The sequence below is a fragment of the Peromyscus californicus genome, unplaced genomic scaffold, assembly GCF_007827085.1.
Source record: "Peromyscus californicus insignis strain IS unplaced genomic scaffold, ASM782708v3 Scaffold_6__1_contigs__length_162567912, whole genome shotgun sequence".
Classification (NCBI taxonomy): Eukaryota; Metazoa; Chordata; class Mammalia; order Rodentia; family Cricetidae; genus Peromyscus; species Peromyscus californicus.
In genome coordinates this window covers 154,430,934-154,447,218 of record NW_026294584.1, presented here as the reverse complement: position 1 = coordinate 154,447,218, position 16,285 = coordinate 154,430,934, and the positions used below count along the sequence as shown (strand labels likewise).

General features: G+C 44.2%; 1 long non-coding RNA gene across 1 annotated transcript; it reads right to left on the bottom strand.

Moving 5' to 3' along the window:
* Positions 1–267: 267 nt before the first annotated feature.
* On the bottom strand, positions 268–11,159 carry LOC128098991 (uncharacterized). The gene is made up of 3 exons (XR_008214407.1): positions 11,017–11,159; positions 5,290–5,442; positions 268–1,867 (listed from the first exon to the last, which is right to left on the bottom strand). It is a non-coding gene; the product is annotated as an uncharacterized LOC128098991 (long non-coding RNA).
* Between the last annotated feature and the right edge of the window lie 5,126 nt (positions 11,160–16,285).

Genomic DNA, 16,285 nt, shown 5'->3' with positions numbered 1-16,285 from the left:
AAATGTGCCATAAAATAGAGTTGCTTGCCACCTCATCAATAAATATTTCAGGTATCAAAAAAAAAGCATTTCGCCGGGCGGTGGTGGCGCACGCCTTTAATCCCAGCACTCGGGAGGCAGAGCCAGGCGGATCTCTGTGAGTTCGAGGCCAGCCTGGGCTACCAAGTGAGTTCCAGGAAAAAGGCGCAAAGCTACACAGAGAAACCCTGTCTCGAAAAACCAAAAAAAAAAAAAAAAAAAAAAAAAAAAAAAAGCATTTCTTAATTTAGCATTGATATAATTTTTTGTTTAGTGTTCATTTGTATGAGGAAAAGCTTTGAGAAAAAGCTGAGTTATTTTCAGGTTTTTCCTCTGTAGTATTCTCTATTACCTTGCTTTTATCTTGTGGTTTCATGGCTTATCTAGCTAGGCGTTTTATTGTAATATTGAGGCATTTCTCAGTTATTTCTCAATAACTGCTAGTTATTGGTGCCCTTTTCTGTATAATAGGAAAACTTGCATGTATGTTTATAGATATTTACTGCTTCTCCTAATACTCACTGTTCTTTATCTACCAAGTTAAATGTACACAGTTCGATTCTAGTTTCTGTTTCTAGTTTAGACGGCCTCCTGGCAAGAAATAGTGTGTTCAGTCCGCTTAGCTCTCACCTCCATCGTTTACGGGAGAACGTTTGCTCCTTTCAGCTTTGAACAACACTTAGCTCCCGGTGCCCGCTGCTTTTTTTCCCTCTCTGAGCACATAGACATATGCTTTCTGCAACTCCTTTTCCTCATTAAGCTGTCGATCCTCGTCAATAACTTTAATAACTTAAAACAGTGTAAGGAGTTGTCTCTATGTAGTCCAAAGACATCTTGTGGTATCCTGAATTTAAACCTACCCCACTTTATTCCATCCCAACTCCACCAGCATCATAAGCTCCTTAATCCTAACCCAGCTATTGTTAAATACAAAGCTATAAAAGCATAAATTATATCAGAACCAAAGTTATATATTGTGAATAGTTCAAAAGATGAGGAAACATCCTTCCAATGTTAGAAAATCAACATTCAGTTTGACAAGTCATAGACAAACATCTTTCTGGCCTACAGGGTTTATGTTTCGCCTCTGTTTTACTCGTCAACACAAGCAGAAATATTAACTAATATTCAAACTGCATTCCTTCATCAGTTGCTATTATACTCTACCTAGAACAAAAGAAAAACAACAGAAAACCAGTGAAGGGATGTTCAAGAATAAATCCTGTTTTGAATTTACAATGAAATAGCAAAAAGTATTGTATTATATATGTATATACACACATACACACATACACACATACATATGTGGTCTTTGTGGGCATTGCACGCACATGATACACAGACACACTTTCAGGAAAAACACACAAAATAAAAATCATTTAAAAAAGATATACTGCTGTGTTGCTAAAGAGAATTAGTCAGTTTTTAAAAAAATTTATTATTTTATGTATATGGATGTTTTGCCTGAATGTATATATGTGTGCCATGTGCATGCAATGGCAGCAGAGGCCAGAACAGGGCATCTGCTTACCCGGGACTGATGTTACAGAAGGTTATGATGTTGATGCTGGGCACAGAATCTGGGTCCCCTGAAGAGCAGTTAGTGTTCTAAACTACTGAGCCATGTCTCCAGACTTTCTCAGTTTTCTTAACAGGTGCATACGCATGTGTGTACTTAGCTGACTACTGAGCTCCAGTGACCGGCCTGTCTCCCCCGACCTCAGCTCAGATTTGGGGGTCTGGGGATCCAAACTTAGGTCCTCATGCTTGCGTGATAAGCACAGTATCAGTGAGCCATCTCTGCAGTGCGTCATTCTCACACCCTTCTGCTCCCGAGGCTCAGGGATCGCTGTGAAGAGAAGTGGGAAAGGCCTAAGAAGCAGACACAGTGAATGACTGTGCCGAATTGTGTTTTGTAGGGCCCTGGCTCCCCATATTTGAGTAAACTGTTTGCCTGCTTGCCGACCTTGACCAAATGTCCTCCCTATGCTAATTCCCTGCCGGTATCCACTCTCCTGAATGCTTAAGGGAAGTTCCTTGTTTGTGTATCCTGCATATTGGGCATTAACAGCTTAGATGCAGGAATGTAGAACGTTCTGTAGCAAACTTCTGCCCTCTGGGGTTCTCCCATTGTGCTGTAAGCCTGTATTTAAGGTTTCCTCCCTCCTTCAATAAACCATTCGGCATTGGGCACTCTGCTGTGGCGAATGACTCACTGTCTTTGTCTCTGTTTTCTCGATCCACAGCCCCTCGCTTGGACATGGTGTAGGGGTGGTGGTAGCTCGGGCGTTATCGCTACAGTGTTTTAGGGACACAACAGAGCAGTTGCACACAGGAACTCACAGAGAATATGACAACATGGAGAGGGAAGGTGGACAGGAAGTACCGCTCCCTAGTGGAGGAATTATCAGTTAATTGATAGCTGTAAGAGTAAAGTTAGCTTTACTCTTACAAAGATACCCCCACAACAGACTGCTGGCAATGGTCGAGAGACAGCCTGAACTGACCTACTCTGGTGATGGGATGGCCAACACCCTAATTGTCGTGCTAGAAACCCCATCCAACTACTGAGGGATCTGGATGCAGAGATCCATGGCTAGGCCCTGGGTGGATCTCTGGGAGTCCAATTAGCGAGAATGAGGAGGGTTTATATGAGCAAGAATTGTTGAGACCAAGGTTGGATAAAGCACAGGGACAAATAGCCAAACGAATGGAAACACATGAACTATGAACCAATGGCTGAGGGGCCCCCAACTAGATTAGGCCCTCTGAATGGGTGAGACAGTTGATTGGCTTGATCTGTTTGGGAGGCATCCAGGCAGTGGGACTGGGTCCTGTGCTCATTGCATGAGTTGGCTGTTTGAAACCTGGGGCCTATGCAGGATCGCTTGGCTTGGCCTGGGGGGAGGGGACTGGACCTACCTGGACTGAGCCTACCAGGTTGATCTCAGTCCGCGGGGGAGGCTTTGCCCTGGAGGAGGTGGGAATGGGGGGTGGGCTGGGGGGAAGGTGAGGGGAGCTGGAGGGGGGAGAACAAGGGAATCCGTGGCTGATATGTAGAACTGAATTGTATTGCAAAATAAAAATAAAAATTAAAAAAAAAAGAGTCAAGTTAGCTTTAATGGTATAGTTCATGGTAAGTCTAACATGATCCAGTAGGTGGCCACACACCTAGGAGCAGATAGAGGGCTCTGATGGGATTAATGAGGTGGGTGGGTCTGGGACCATATAGGGGAAGGGGTGAATATGATCAAAACGTGTAGAATTCTTAAAGAATTATTAAAAATACCTGCTAGAGAACCTCTATGGATACCAAATGCCTGTGGTGCACAGACATTCATGCAGGCGAAATACCCATAGACCTAAAAATGAATACATATTAAAAAATAAAAGTATTGCAGCTCTCGGGAGAGTGGCCCTGTGCCTGGACCACACAGTAGAGTGGCCCTGAAGGTGTAGCTATGGGACATGAGATCAGGGGAGCTGGCCCTGCCCCTGCCCCTTACCATCGCTGCTGCAAGGGGTGAACTTGCCAGGGCAATGCGGGAGAGCTCACCCTGGTGGTGAAGACAAGCAAGAGCAGGCGGGCTGGCCAACTCTGCAACTACCCAGACCCAGAGCCAGGGTTATGGGTTGGCCCACCCCAATTCCACCCTATCTGTGATCTGCTGGAACACACGGTCCTGCAGACCCAAAGCTGCAGGATCTCCACAACACAGGGCAACAACAGGATAACCAAGAGGAGTCTCAGTGAGGGCCCAGCATTGATAGTGTAGCAGAAGCCAGAGGCCTCCGACCAGACCAATGACTCTGCAATGAACATTTGCAAGTAAAAATGTGTGGACAAAAGGGTTTACTGTGTGACTCACTGTGTCACACTAGAGCTTCCACGACGAGATCCCCCTCCCTTTTTTTTTTTCTTTTTTTCTCTCAAATTTTATCTGGGGGTGGGGGCTGCAAGGGCAGAGGGCAGATATAGGGATGGAAAATGAACGGGATCGAGATGCATGATGTAAAAGACACAAAGAATAAATAAAAAGAAAGCTAAAAAAAGAAAAATATATGTGTGAGGGAGAGGAATAACATAACAAAAAATGTATAATAACATTAATATTCCATACTTTATATTACTCTATATGCTAAGTCAAAAATCAATAAAATGAAATTTATGATCTAGAAATGTAAAATAGCAAAAAAGAGGTAGGTAATGGTAAAGATTTTGTAATCAATATTAGGTGTTGGCTTTAATAAGCAGCACTGTTACTCTGCAAGAAAGGTCAGGAAGCTCGACAAGACCCATTATCAGAGCAGAGTTTTATTAGAAGGGAGGGACAGAAGAGAGTGTAGCCAGGCCTGTGGAAGACACTTGCAGAGAGAGGGGGAGGAGAAGAGAGAGCAGAAGAGAGGGGAGGAGGAGGAGGAGAAGAAGAGGAGGGGGAAGGGTCTTTGTCCTGCTTTTTATGGATTCCCCTGCACATGCGCATAAGGGCTTAGAGAGCTACACCACGCATGCACAGATTTCCCTTCCCTCCCCTTCCCTTCCCTCCCCTCCCCTCCCCTCCCCTTCCCTCCCCTCCCCTCCCCTCCCCTCCCTTCCCGTTTCTTTCCTTCTCTCCCTCCCTTCCTCCTTCCTGTCTTTCTTCCTTACTTCATTTTTTTTGACCAGGCTGTCCTGGAAATTGCTATGTAGCCATGGCCGAGGCTGGCTTCTGATTCTCCTCTTCCATCTCTGAAAGTATTGGGTTACACACACAGACCTCAACACCTTAAAATATAGTGCTGGAGATCAGGGCTTTGTACATGCTGAGTGAGTACTATACCCACTGGCTGTATCTCCAGTCCCGAACCTGGCTTTCTCTGAAGATCCATGTTCCCTCTACCCACTTTTTCTTGCAGGAAGCATTTTGAAAGCTACAGTACAGTATCACAGACAGCTACTCACACCTGTACGAGAAAGGCACTGAATGTTTTCCTCACACCAATTTCTCCTTTCCCTTAATAGCCATGTCTGTACCACCCCCTTCCATGCTCTCATAACCACTTATCTGTTTTCTGCTTTTGTAATTCTGCCACACAATATTATGGAAATAGAATCAGGCAATTAAGCAATCTTTTGGAACTGCCCCCTTTCCTCTTCCCTTGATCATTTGGAGATCCCGATTTTGGCATGCATCCATTGTTAAACTCATTTGAGATGGCTTTCTCTGCTGCTCCTTCAGGAGAGGAGTGGATGGTTACCACTCACAGCCAGGGGGATGAAATCAGTCTCACCTGTGGCTACCTTGGTAGCTGGGTGATAGGTTGAGCCTCCTGCTTAGTGCTGGGAGAGGATGCTACTTCCTGGTGGTCCTTTCAGTGGGCGCTGCCTTGGTACTACTGGGAGATGCTAAGGGTCTTCATGCCCCAAGGGTTTTGTTGGCTTGCCTATGAAGACAAAGGAGCAGTGTATTATTGCTGTGCCGCATGGAAGTTCCGTTTTTTCCCGTGACAATACTGTGGGTGGCAGGCAAGCTGGATAATTCTGACTCCTGTTTTTCATTCTGTGATGCCACCACATGGAGAATTATTTTGGGGAAGGGGTAAGGCTGGGATCTTACTCCAGCTCTGTTGATAACAGTGGTCATCCCCATTTCTCTGGTATTTAGCTAGAAAAGAGAGGCAAATGTCTCTAAGTTTCTTGTCTGGCCAGGTTGCCCCACCCCGATCTTCTAGTTAAGGAGAACAAAGATGTTTTTGTTTTCTTTCTTTCTTTCTTTCTTTCTTTTTTTTTTTTTTTTTTTCTGTGCTGAATCTTATTTTTGAGTTCCTGGTTTCTCCAGCAAAACTGGTTATACGAGAGAAAGAAAAACAAAACACAACAAAGGAAATTAGGCCGATTCCAGGGCCTGCCATGTCCCCATCCACTTATCTATTTACCTTCCAGAGACAAAGCACGTCAATGTGATTTTCCTGGACCACAGAGTACTAGTCTTACCTCTTTAAAAGGTCATTTAAAGACATAAAAATTGTCCTTCGCTTACAAGTCACATAAACACAGATTATGAACCAAATGTAGCCCACAGGGTGGTAGTTCACTAACATGCCATCATCTTAGGGTTTCTATTGCTGTGAAGAGACACCATGACCACAGCAACTCTTATAAAAGAAAACAATTAATTCGAGTTGACTTACAGTTTCAGAGGTTTAGTCCATTATTGTCTTGGCAAGAAGCATGGCAGCATGCAGGCAGACATGGTGCTGAAGGAGTTGAGCACCTTGATCTACAGACAGCAGAAGGAGACTGTGTACCACACTGCGCATAGCAGAAGCATAGGAGACCTCAAAGCCCACCCTCAATGACACACTTCCTCCAACAAGGCCACATGTCCTCCAACAAAGCCACACCTTCTAATAGTGCCACTCCCTATGGGGGCCATTTCTTTCAAACCACCATAGCCATCTAGACTAGTATTGCCCTCAGTGGAAACCCTCTCACCCCTTAAAAAGTTTTATGTAAGACTTTTATAATCTGTGTCTGAGGTTTCTATAATCTAAAAATTTTTGTCATCTCATGTTGATAATCTCTTCTGATTCCCACTCAAAAGGTTTTTGCTTTTTCACTGTCTGTGGAGATCATCACTGCACCACACACTATATGGGTAGAGTTTCCTTCTGTCCCTGCTGACAACCAGAACATTGACTTGGAAACTTCCTCTGGAGATTTGTTTCTGTGAAAGAGCTCTTTACTAGCTTCCCTCTGCTGTCCCTGGACTAAGACATTACATCTAAATGCTAGCTAGAATTGCTCTCACTTTAGAGTAACTAGAGGCAGCCTGTGATGAGAGCAGAGCTGAACGATCTTAGAACTGCAAGTCTCTTTTCTTTCCCTCTGTGGACACCCACAGTGTGCAGAAAAGTGTGCTTTCTTGGAAGGAGCTATGTGCCCTGTAGTTTGAGACCTCATCCAATCAGATCTACAACAAAGGTCAATATCTTATTTTTACAAGTTTACCCATTACCTGTACTTTGTAAATATGTGTATTGCCCACACTCACAGTAAGGTCTAAAAGTGTTTCTGCTTTTTTCTCAAATATCTTTTAGTAAACTTGATACTGAAGACCACATGAGAATAGGAAGAAGCAAAGTGCTAGAGAGGCCCACAGAAATCCACAATGATACCCCCACAATAGACTGCTGGCAATGGTCGAGAGACAGCCCGATGGGATGGCCAAACACCCTAATTGTCGTGCTAGAAACCCCATCCAACTACTGAGGGATCTGGATGCAGAGATCCATGGCTAGGCCCCAGGTGGAGCTCCGGGAGTCCAATTAGCGAGAATGAGGAGGGTTTATATGAGCGAGAATTGTTGAGACCAAGGTTGGATAAAGCACAGGGACAAATAGCCAAATGAATGGAAACACATGAACTATGAACCAATGGCTGAGGGGCCCCCAACTAGATTAGGCCCTCTGAATGGGTGAGACAGTTGATTGGCTTGATCTGTTTGGGAGGCATCCAGGCAGTGGGACCGGGTCCTGTGCTCATTGCATGAGTTGGCTGTTTGAAACCTGGGGCCTATGCAGGGTCGCTTGGCTCGGCCTGGGGGGAGGGGACTGGACCTGCCTGGACTGAGTCTACCAGGTTGATCTCAGTCCGTGGGGGAGGCTTTGCCCTGGAGGAGGTGGGAAGAGGGGGTAGGCTGGGGGGAAGGGGAGTGGGGCGGGAGGGGGAGAACAAAGGAATCCGTGGCTGATATGTAGAACTGAATTGTATTGTAAAATAAAATAAAATAAAATTTAAAAACAAATAAATAAAAATAATAATAATATATATTGTGTTTAAACAATAAAATGTATAAAACCAATACATTTTACAATTTTAAAAAAAAGCCTTTGTATTTATTTATAAGCATGTTTCTGTCTATGGATGCAGGTGCCTTTCAAGGCCAGAAGAGGGTGTCAGCTGTCCGGAGCAGATGGAGTTACAGGCAGCTGTGAGCTGTTGAGTGGAAGTGCTGGGACTGAACTCCCATCCTCTGCAGGAACAGCAAGTGCTCTTAACTGCTCAGCTATCTTTACAGCCCCAGCATTTAATTTCTTAAACTTAGATTTCATTTCTTTGTGATATTGGCTGCATCCTCTCTTCTACTTATTTTCTCATTGTGTGTTACTAATGATATGGTTTGTATTTATTTTATCTTGTTTTAAATGAACCTTTTACAGATATTGAACAAATCAAATTATTTTACAAGACTTAAAACAACAACATGAAATCCCTCTCCTTGGACACAACTATTTTCATAGCTTCTTGTGTTATTTCTCCCTTTTTATTGTAAAAAGATAAAAGCTAGATTGGCTTCTGCCCTTTTAAAAAGGTGTCCTTGCTTCTACAGGAGATTGAACTTTCTTAAATCATCCACTGTACAGAACTCATTTTCCCATGTACCAACACATACGAAATGCATATTCCTTTATTCAGGGTTGCTGTTTGAGACAGGACCTTGCTGTGTAGCTCCTGCTGGCCTGGGAACTTGCTATGTAGCCCTGTCTGGCCTGAGAACTTGTTGTGTAGATCTGTCTGGTTTTGAACTTGTGGTGTCCCTCCTGCCTCTATTTCCTGAGTTTTGATATTAGTTAAGAGCCTACACTGGATTTTAGAAAATTTTTTTGATACATCAATGCAATTATAATTCTGAGATCAGCATTCAGTGTTTACATGTATCCCTCCTTTCCCTACCCCCCCAGATATTCTTTTGTTGGCTTACTCCCTCATTTGTGAGGAGTTTTTCAGTGCTGAGTATATACACAAGTCCCTCATTCAAATTCCAGAGGGGTACACACATCTGGCTGCACTGTTGTATGTACTGAGGTCTAGGAAACCACACAGAATCTCAACTCAGAGTAAGAGGCAACCATGCCATCTTACAATCTACTTTGTTTTCTGCCATGGGAAGGATGGTGGCCTTTGATACATGAGTATTCAAAGAGGAGACATTATTTCTGATTTGAAAAAATGAGGGTAGCTGACTGAAACAAAGAAATGGGGAAAACATATTGCTTGTAACCAAATGGCAATTATCAACAGAGATAGTTTCCAGATGACAACCTTCTTTTGTCATTCAGTTTGTCAGAGGATAATGACTTTGTATTTAAAAAAAAAAACAAAACCTCTCAGAATGATGACTACTAGAAAAAACAATGGTGGGCTGGAGAGATGGCTCAGGGGTTAAGAGCACTGGCTGCTCTTCCAGAGGTCCTGAGTTCAATTCCCAGCACCCATATGATGGCTCACAACCATCTATAATGAGATCTGGTGCCTTCTTCTGGTGTACAGGCATACTATATACGTGGTATAAATAAATCTAAAAAAAAGAAAAGAAAAAATAATGGTGTCCTAACTGCTGAGAGCCCTATCCAGGGAGTTACCATGGAGTTTTCTAAACCATTCCTCTGGAAAGCATGGATCAGTAAGTCTTTGGTGTATCTCCCCAAAGTATTCTGAAGATGCACAGGAAACATCAGGTAAGATGGGACTGAAAGAATGTAAGAGTCAGAGGACAGAGGAACTCCACGAAATGCTGTCATCTGTATGTGCCAGGGCTGTTGTACACACAGATTCACAGCAGCTATGGTCTCCTACACAAGATGTGCACAAAATCAAGCCAATTAAAAATTCTAGCATGGACTTGGGAGAGGCTCCAAGGCTTCCACTCCTGTGTAAAGAATATTGGCAGTTGATGGCTTTTGGGGAAGGCAGAGTTACTTTTCTTTAGGAGTGTGGACACTGGCAGGTTCCCCATGCCTCAGTGATGGCAGTCCCCTGACATGTGCATGTGGGCAGCATTAAATAAATATGAAAAGAGGACATGAAGTTGGGAGAGAGATGCAATGGAGGTTCCCAGAGGAGTTGGTGGGAGAAGTGAGGGATAGGTATGATCAAGATATATTGCATGTATTTATTAAACTTTCAAAGAATAAATTACATGATGTTTTTTTCAGTTCTTTGAGAGTTTCTTAGATGTGCTGACTGTATTCACCCCCCCCCCAACTCTTTGCAGGCCCATCTCCCCTTCCCTACCCACACTACTCTTCCTGTTTTGTTTTGATTTGATTTTTCCTTCCCCAAGACCAGTTAAAACTACTTGTTGTTCTAATTTTAATTCTGTAATGCAGTTTTTGGGGTGGAAAGGTACATAAAATTTGTAAAATTTAATGTGGAGCTTCATAGTGTCCATTTTGAATGACAATTCTAATTTATATGTTTATTAAGTTGTATAGAGTTTGGGTCTAGTTAATTTTGGTATGAGATAATTTTACTTATTTACGAGTTTGTATTTTTAAATAATAAAGTTTATTTTAAGAAAGGAGACTAATGTGTGCTGCTCAAATATTCTTGGATGTGTGGTCATCCATTGGAGTGTGGTCAGCTTAACAGGGTCTACAGTCTTAGAGAAAACTGTCTTCTCACAGCAGCTAACAGTTGCCCAATAACTCCATGGCTGGAAGTGGGATTTGATGGCAAACTCTACTCCCCATGCTGGAATTCGGTCTGGATTGGACTTGCACAGGCTTTGCGCATGCTGCTGCCATCACTGTGAGTTCCTGTGTGTGACTGTCCTCCTGAAGGTGGGAGGTGCCACTTCCTTGTGATCATCCGCTGTCTCTGGCTCTCACACTTTTCCCACCACTTCTGCAATGACCCTGGAGCCCTGGTCAGGGAGGCTGCAGTATATATGTTCCCTTTAGAGCTGAGCATTCTGCAGTCTCTTTTGTTCTCTGCAACTTGGTTAGTTGTGGGTCTCTGTGCTAACCACCATCTGCGCTACTGCAAAGAGAAGCTTCTCAGGTGAGGGATGAAAGATGCATTTATCTATGGGTACAATGATAAGTCCTTAGGAGCTGGATTAATACTATGTCCATTTGGCAGCATGGTTCTCCCCTAGGGTCTATGACCTGTCTAGCCATAGATTCTTAGCCCAGAAATGAAATCAGGTCTGGGTTTCATCTTGCAGAGGGTACCTTAAATCCAATCAGAAAGTGGCTGGTTACTCCCATGATATCACGCCACCGTTGTACCAGTGGGCACATCTTGCCAGGCCAGACAATATTGTAATTCACAGGGTTCACAGCTTGGTGCAGTTGGTGATTATTTGTTTCTCCCAGTAGCACTACGAAAGATAAAATGGTTACAAATGGGAAAGTGAGAATTCAAATGATATTTCTTTGCATATATGATTCTATATGTGAAAAACCCTAAAGATGCCATTAGAAAACCCCTACATGTGGTGATGTTTTATTTGTGCTGAAATGTGGTGATATTTTATTTGTATGTTAATAAATAAAGTTTGTGTGGAGATCGAAGGACATAGATAGCCATCCATAATCAAAAGTCAGGCGGTGGTAGCACTCGCCCTTAATCTGATCACATGGTAGGCAGAGTCTCTGTGTATTCAAGGACACAGCCAAGCGTGGTGACACACGCCTTTAATCCCAGTACCAACCATAGAGACCTGGAGGTCTGTACAAACAGGCAGTGATGAGGAAGTGAGGTGGCTGGGCTAAGAGTCAATGAGAAGGCAGAACAGCAAGGCAATAAAGGCACAGGTTAGACAGGAGGAAGCTGGTTCGGTTCTCTCTGTGGAAGCTACAGCGACGTGGTGAGTAAGGTTAGCTGGTGGCTATCACTATTTCTCTGATCTCTACGGCTTTCATCCCTGTATTTGGCTCTGTGTTTCTTATTTAATAAGACTGTTTAGAAATTCGTCTGTACCTACAGCCAATAAAAATAACATTTTTTGAAAAAGCCAAATATAGGAAAAAATCTAAAGCAAAACCATAAGACTTTAATCAGGTCATTTTCCTGCTTCATAGTCTAGGAACTTATTTGATATGGCCCAGTGCTTACTGCTCTCATTTCTTGTCTCTTGGCTTCTCGGTGAGTCACCTCTCTCCGTCAACAGTGCCTTTCTTGTCAGCCTTGTGTGCTTGTTTCCTTCTTCCTCGAGCTTCTGCACTATCAGCTCCACACACTTGGAAGGCTCTGTCTCTGGATGTCTAAATGCTGGAGCTCTTGCACTCATCTCAGTCCAAGCATTGTTTCCTTACACACCTTCCCAAACCACCACACTGTGTGGGCTCCTTGCCACTCAGTCCCGTCACTTTGATATTTTTCGTAACACTTGTGCCTTTCACAGGCCATTTTGTTAAACCCTTACACCAAATCATCGGGGGAAACATTGTCAGAAGCTGAAGTGGGGAAGGAAGACAGGAGGAGGAAGGAATCGGGCAGTCATGAGAGACCTACTTTTTTGGACAGAGGTAATTTCGTTAGAGTTTCTTTTGAAGAGAGGTGGCATATATGAATGCATGACCCGCCATAACTTTTTCCTGAGTATGGTCCTCCAAGGTTTTGACAGTTTATTAAAATTGTAACAAGAGAAGGAAAGAGCACACGCAGTTCTCTGCAAAATTATCTGAAGGCATCCATCTACCCTTTTGCTATTGTGTTCGCTGTTTGTCAGTTACCCAGAAGGAGTGCAGTGTAGACTCCTGAAACCAAACCAAACACTCACCATGTGCTTACCAGGCGTGTGATCTCGGGGCCATCAGGGCCTGTTTATACTCAATCTTCCTCTGCAGAGGTGGGATCATGACAGTAGCCAATTCCTGTTAGTGAGAGGATTAAACATGAGGTTTGCACACATGGGCTCCTAGTCCGGGTGAGCACAGAAGCACTCAGGAAATGTTAACTTTCTTACCAGAGAAGAGAAAACCATCCAGCCTGTGGAGAGGGGTGAAAGGTAGGAACTTCAAGTCTACCCCGGGTGAGGTGACTGGAGAGATCAACCAGCCTCCCACGCTGGAAGCAGTGCCCAGCTCCACCCGTGGAGCTTGCTGCTCTTCAGGCATTTGGGGAGTCTGCTTTTCTGGGAACGATGGAAGAACTGAAATGATGAGAAATCTCAACAGCAGCAGCTGATGCGTGGGGCTGGTGACATCGGAGACCAAAGGAGACTCGAAACATGTTCCAGCTGATTTGGTTAAGTGTCCTATGGAAGACACTTGTTCAACTATGTTCATAGCAGCTTTATTCATAATAGCAAGAACCTGGAAACAACAAAGATGTCCCTCAACCAAAAATATAAATACATTTACACAATGGAGTATTACTCAGCTATTAAAAAAAGAACATCAGGAAATTTGAAGGCAAATGGATCGAACTAGAAAAAAATATCCTTAGTGAGGTAACCCAGACAGAGAAAGACAAACATGATATGCACTCACTTATAAGTGGATATTAGCTGTAAAATAAAGGACAGCTGTGCTACAATCCACAGACTCAGAGAGACTAGGTAACAAGGAAGTTTCATGGGGGGACTCCCAGATCTCCCTGGGAAGAGGAAATAGAAGAGATTTCATGAGTGAACTGAGGGCCAGTGGGGATGGGAACATGAGCAGTTAGGTTTAGGGGCTGTGGGGATGAAGGGGGAGAGTACTGAAAGAGACTTACTGGAAAGGGAGGTGCATTTCAGGACCAGGTGAAAACTTGGTGCAAGTGAATCGCCCAGGAATGTACAAGGATGACCCCAGCTAAGACTCCTAGCAATAGTAGATATGGAGCCTGAACTGGCCATCTCCTGTGACCAGATTGGTGCCTAGCCCAATTGTCATCAGAGAGGCTTCAACCAGCAGGTGATGGAGACAGATGCAGACCCACAGTCAAACATTAGGCAGAGTCCAGTGAATCCTGCAGAAGAGGGGGGGAAAGGATTGTCGGAGCCAGAGAGGTCAAGGACACCACAAGAAAACCCACAGAATCAGCAAAGCTGGGCTCATGGGGGCTCACAGAGACTGAACTGACAACCAAGGAGCCTGCATGACCTAGGCACTCTGCATATATGTTATAGTTGTGTAGGATCAAAATTTGGACCACAGCACTCACATAACAAGCCATTGTCCCAGAGACTTCTGCAATTCCAGGTCTGATGCAGGCAGAGACAGATCATAGGGGCTTGCAGGCTTCCAGCTGAGCCCAGAAATATGAACTCCAGGTTCAGAGAGAGCTGCTGCTTCAAAGGGATGGGTGGAAAGTAGCAGAGGAGTACACAGTGCTCTCTTATGGCCAGTACACACGCATAAGCATGCATCCCTCCTCACTAGCATGTGCATTCACACACACATACACACACGCACACACCACACACATATACAATACACACATATATACACACCACACACTACACACTACACACACCACACCACATACACACCACACACACACACACACACCACATATACACACTACACACACATACCACACCACACATACTACACCACACACATACATACACACACACACCACACAACCACACACACACATAATACAAACACATACATAAACACCACGCAAACACACACAGCACACTGTAGCTGGGTGAAGAGAGGAAATGAGATGACAGAACAGAAAGGCATATAAGCGTGGGTATACAGGAAGTAGGTCTCTTTGGCTGAGGATCTCCAAGTGGTAAGAATGTGGCTTCTTGCTACTTTTCTGATATCTCAGGTTTTAACCCCAATATCTGGCTCTGGGTTTTTCTATTAATTCAACCTTTTAAGATTCATCTTACAGCACACAGCCACACATACCACACAAGCATACACACAACACACACACACAGCACACACACACAGCACACACACACACACACACACACACACACACACACACACACACCATACACCACACTTACACACACACACACACACACACACACACACACACACACACACACACACATACATACACATACCATACAAATGCACAAATCTTAAAAAGAAATTAAAAACACAGGCTAATGACCTAGTCTCAAGTTACAAGTAGTCACTATTAGAGCTGGGATGTGTCAAAGCCTTTGCATGATGTCACATTTCTCACCTTAAGATAGCAATCCACTATCATTTTCATTCTGTCGTAGATTTCCCTGGGGTGTGACTATCTTGTGGCCTGACACAGACTATCTCAATCTAGCTAGAGAAATCACTGGTCCACTAATCTGTGAGCGCTGGTTCTCTCAAGACAATCTGGTGTTCACAAGCATCAGCAGCATCCTGGGAAACGAGCCTATGCCTTCCACTCAGCCCTTCCATTTCTTCCTGTTAAGCTTGTCTGAGCTCCTCCGCTACCCTGAAATGGAACATTTGTTTGAGGCACATCTTTTCATTGTTTTAAAAATATTTTCTTTACTCATGTCAATGTATGACACATGTGCTGGCTTCCAAAGAGTCTACAAGAGGACATCAGATCTCCTGGAGGTGGGGTCACAGGAGGTTGTGAGCTGCCAAGTGGGTGCTGGCAACTCGGAGCCTCTGAAAGAGCAACAAGTACACTTCCCTGCTAAGAGAATGAAATTGAGGACATGATTGCTCCTAGGTACGGTTGAGGAGAAGGTTCTATTGTAGATATGAGGGAGAGAACAGACAGAGGCATCTGGAAGGATCCAGGCTGAACTGGGCCGTGTAAGGGGAGGTTAGTGAGAGGAAGAAAAGAGAGAGGAGAGAGGGGACTAAGAGAGGAGGAAGAGAGGAGCTGCAAGGACCGACAGGCCAAAAGCAAAGAGACCAAGAGGGCACACAGCCAAAAAAGCTGAGTTAGACAGGGGTCACAGACGCTGGGGGATGGAGAGTGAAACCCAGTCCCTGGTTGGAGAGGTTTAAATTAGAGTTGGGAAGTGTTGGGAGGAACCACAGGTACTGAGTGAGACTTTGTCTCAGTTTTCTTTCTTTCTTTCTTTCTTTCTTTCTTTCTTTCTTTCTTTCTTTCTTTCTTTCTTTCTTTCTTTCTTTCTTTCTTTTCCTTCTTTTTTTTTTTTTTCGAGACAGGGTTTCTCTGTGTAGCTTTGCTCCTTTCCTGGAACTCACTCTGTAGCCCAGGCAGGCCTTGAACTCACAGAGATCCACCTGGCTCTGTCTCCTCAGTGTTGGGATTAAAAGCGTGCGCCACCACTGCCCGGCTTGTCTCAGGTTTCTTTGGGGATCTGTCACTAAGCATCTCTTCACTATCTTCGTTTCCTTCTTTTCGTATGTTTGTTGTACATTTGTGTGTGCCTGTCCCTGTCCATGGGAGTGCGGGTATGTGTGCTTGTGCAGGCCCGAGGTCAGTTTAGGTATCATTGCTCAGGCACGATCCACCCTGCTTTTTGAGACAGGGACCGGCCTGACTCCCTCTCAAGTGCTGAGGTTGTGTGAGTGTACACCAGCACACCAGCTTTTGAAAGGTGGGTTCTGGAGA